Source organism: Penaeus vannamei, chromosome 19 (assembly GCF_042767895.1).
Source record: "Penaeus vannamei isolate JL-2024 chromosome 19, ASM4276789v1, whole genome shotgun sequence".
NCBI lineage: Eukaryota > Metazoa > Arthropoda > Malacostraca > Decapoda > Penaeidae > Penaeus > Penaeus vannamei.
The window spans coordinates 25,099,058-25,104,057 of NC_091567.1; positions in this window are offsets into that span (position 1 = coordinate 25,099,058).

Here is a 5,000-nt window from a genome sequence, read left to right on the forward strand (position 1 = left end):
TCTAAGAGTCCCTGTATAGCAGTGTGAACTTAGTTGTTTTTAAGACCATGAATGCATTTTAACCAAGTTCCGCAACTTGAATGGCGTTGAGGTCGCTAAGGAAAACAAATGAAGATTTAATTTTCTAAATTAAATATTTTATGTCCGAAATGCACAGACTTCTTTAAAATTGAGTATCATCGGTTTTCCTATGTATACTTTCCCTTATTCATCTTTTTCTATTATTCTTTCGCATTGCCGACGGCATCAGTGTCGTGTTAACACTTGAAGGAGGTGATGGTCGTTACATAGTACTTTCCTTCTTCATGGCTGTTGGGGTCCTTTGGGCAGGCTAACTATCGGATTGGTCTTCATGTACTACATTTACACTTGCCTGGGGCATGGCCTTTGGGTCTTTTTTCGGGGTATTAATACCCCTGTTTAGGGAAGGAAAATCAATGGGATCCATTGGCTTGATAACCTCTGATGCCGCTGGTTGATAGCCAAGGAATGAAACAAAAGCAAAATAATAAATTAATGAATGAATGAAATGAAAAATAACAGAGGAAAATCACTTTCATTCTGACTTGCACTCTTACTTGGTCTCTGACTGCGGTCCTGACTTCGGTTCTGACTTCAGTTCTGGATGGTCCTTCTCAGTGGAATTTTTGTTCGTGCCCTCTCATAGATTTACCTCGTTTCGTACAAGGACTGCTGAGTGTATGTATTTTCACTTTGTGTGTGTGTGTGTGTATGAGACTGCTAGTCTCTTCTGGACTTGCTGCGTTACTATCTGCAGTACTTGGTAAGTCCCCTAGAACAAACACTGCTTGAAGGTCCGCGCTTCCAGTGTTGGCATAAATTTTCGCAGAACCTCTCAGTTTGAGGATCCGTATCTCTAGGGAGAAAGAATTTGGTCTCGCCATCAAATGACATTAGACTCTTTATTATTTTTATTATTGTCTTGGTCGATGACATCCGCTGTGATAAATTGGTGATATACACATCTTTATCTAATTTCAGTGACTAAAAACAGTTATGGAAATTCCTCATAAGTGCAACTTGCTTCTCAGTAAACATCGTACTATTTTTGAGCTTTCTCTCATTCCCAGCCAGAACATTAAATTGTGTGCTGAAAAACTCAATTTCTCTCAAACTCAGGATTTTCTGGTTACTGTGATATCCTGCAGCTCGCGAAAGGCTTTATAAAAGATAGATGGATCAGAGTACAAGAAAGCCAATCTCTTACCATCTATGGTAAAAAGAACAAACTATAGATAACATTGAAATTGCTTCACCTAGGTTCCCACTTCCAGCAGGCGGATGATCAACCGAATGGAGAAATATAATTCTAGGATCTTTTTTTTTTTTTTTTTTTTTTTTCTAAACACATCCACGCAGACGCTCTGCCGGCGCTATCTATTATCATTATTATTATTATTATCATTACTTTTATTATTATCATCATTATTGTTGTCATTTTTTCATTATAGTTTTTATTATTATCATTATTATTTTTGCTAATATTGTTATCATTACTGTTATTTTATTGTTATTGTTATTATTATTATTATTATTATTATTATTATTATCATTATTTTCATGTTTGATCCTGTTGTTATTACTAGTACTACTATTTTATTATTATTATTAACATTTTATTATCAATATTATCATTATTACCGTTATTATTATTATCACCATTATTATTATCAATAAAATTAATATGATTACGATTATCGCCATTATGATAATTTTTGTTTGTAACATTATCATAATTATCATCATCATTATTATTATTGATCATTATTATTGATTATTATTATTATTATTATTATTATTATTATTATTATTATTATTATTATTATTATTATCATAACTTTTATCATTATTATTATCATTATTATTAATATCATCATCATTATCATTATCATTATTATCATTCCCATTGTTGTTATTATTGTTATCATAAAAAAGATAATTGTTATTATTATTTTCATTGTCATTACTATTATAATGATTATTATTATCATTATTACTATTAGTATTAGTATTATCAATATTACTATTTTCATCATGAACATCATTCTTACTGTATCACTATTAATCTATTTCTATTATTTTATTATTATTATTATCATTATCATTCATTCTTGTAATTATTATCATTATCACAGTTATCACTGTTGTTGTTGTTACTATTACTATTATCAATAACAATATTACTATCATCATCATAATTATTCTTATCATTATTATCATTATCATTGTCATTATTGTTATGATTATCGTTACTATTATTATTATCATCCATAGTGCTTTTGTTGATATTGACAAAGCTTCAAGAGTTTTTGTTATTATTTTCATTATCATTATCATCACCATTATGATATTTATTTCACCATCAACATCATTGTCATCATAATTATTATAATCACTATCATTGTTCTTATTATCATTCTGATGATAGCATTATTATTAATATCATCACAATCATTATCATGATCATGATTAACATCATCATTATCAGCATAATCTTTATTATCACTGACGTTACCACCATTTTCTTTCTTTCTGTCTCCTTTATCATTGCATTTTACGACACACCATCCGACTCAAGTCAGTAACCTCTCTCCTTCCTATTCATTCTGATCAGGAACCCAAAAGAATCTGGTGTCTTTCAGCAACCGCATCATTCCGTCATGTCATTTCCTTTTTCTCTTGTCCTCATTCCACCATTCATTTCTCTTTCTCGTGTCTTCTTTTCTTGTTTTGTTTCCTTGTTATCTCTCTCGTCCTTTTCTTTCTACTTTCTCTCCTTATTGCTCTTCCATTTTACTTGGTTTCATTTCCTTTTTTGCATCAGTCACACCATTCCTCATTTTCCTTTCTTCTTTTTACCCCTTTAACGCCATTCTTCTTTTTTCCTTTTCTCGCTCTTATTTCTCCCTCTCCAATCTTCTTTTTCCTCGACCTCCTTCTCCTCCTCTTTCTCATTTCCTCTCTCTCCCCGCCCTCCTCTCTCCCCTTTCAAATCCCAATATTTTTAACAACCCTTCTTCGTGAGAATGGAAAACCTCAATGTATTACTGGTAATGGGCCCTCAAACACCCCCTAGAAGTGCGAGTGGCTCAGCGTTGTGTTAGGAGAGAGGAAGAAGGAACAGGTAGAGGAAAGGAAGGAGGAACAGAAGGGGAGAGGTAGGACAAAGGGAGGAGGGATTGGTGAAGAAAAGAATGTGGGATATAGGGAGAAAGGGAGAAGGGAGTAGAAGGATAAATGAAGGAGGAACAGTGGAGAAAGGAAGGAGTGACAGAGGGAGATAAGGAGGAGGTATAGGAGAAGCAAGAAGGGTGAAATAGAAAAGAAAAGTCAGTTGATGAGAGAGAGGAGAAGGATAAATGAAGGAGGAACAGATGAAGAAAGCATGGAGGAACAGGAGAAAAAATGAAGGGAGAACAGAAGAAATGAATGATAGAAGAAGGGAGGAGGAGGGAAAGGCGGAAAGGCGCAAGCAGATGAGAATAGAAGAAGGAGGCACATCGAATGAGAGAGAAGGAAGGGCCAGCGAAAAAGAGCGAGGAGGAGCACGGGTGAGGAAGTCCGTAGAAAAGGAAGTGATGAAGGAAGATGAAGAAGAAGAAGGCATAAATCGATTATAAACGCATGGAAATAGAAAAGAGAAAATGCTCAAAGTTGAAAAGAAAAAACAGATCATTGCGAAGGGGACAGAAAGAATATGGGGAAAAGGTCAAGCAACCCGGGGGAGGAAGGAGGGAAGGAGGGAACAGCAGATTATGGGGTCAGAGGTCGCCGGGGTTTTGCTTTGAAGGATGCAGGCAGCTCCTCATCGGCGGTGCAAGAACAGAAAATCGTCCGTTATTTTTCTCTATTTCTTTCTTTTTATCGCTTTACTTTGAAAAGATGATGGACTGGTAAGCTTTTATTCGCCTTTTATTTTCTTTATTACTTTTATCCGTTACTATCTATGTATATTTCATCATCAAAGGATTTTTAGTTTATTGTTACCTTGATCATTATCATTATTGATATCGTCATTATCATTACTATAATCATGACTAGTTGTTATTATTTATTATCCTTATTAATGATACTGTTATTAATAATATTATGCATTCTATCATTATTATTATTATCTTAATTATTGTTGTTATCATTATCATTATTGTTATCATTATCATTATTATCATTATCATTATTATTATTATTATTATTATTATTATTATTATTATTATTATTATTATTATTATTATTATTATTATTATTATTATCATTATCATTATCATTATTATTATCACCATCATCATTAGTATTATTATCATCATCATCATTATTATCATTTTATCATTATTATTATTATTATTATTATTATTATTATTATTATTATTATTATTATTATTATTATTATTATTATTATTATCATTATTATTATTATTATTATTATTATTATTATTATTATTATTATTATTATTATTATTATTATTATTATTATTATCCTTATTATAATTATTATTATCATTATTATTATTATTATTATTATTATTATTATTATTATTATTATTATTATTATTATTATTATTATTATTATTATTATTATTACTACTACTACTACTACTACTACTACTACTACTACTACTACTACTACTACTACTACTACTACTACTGCTACTCTTATCATTATCATTGTTATCGTTATTATTATCATTATTATTATTATTATCATTATTATTATTATTATTATTATTATTATTATTATCATTATTATTATTACTATTTTTGTTATTCTTATTAGTGTTATCATTATACATTGTTATTATTATCATCATTATTATCATTAATATTACTATTAACATCATCACTGTTGTTGTTTTGATACCATTACAATTATTATAAAAATATGATTTATTATCAATTACTATTATTATTATTGTTGCTATTATTATTATAATTATTATTATTTTCATAATTATCATTATCGTTATTATTGTAATTATAATCAT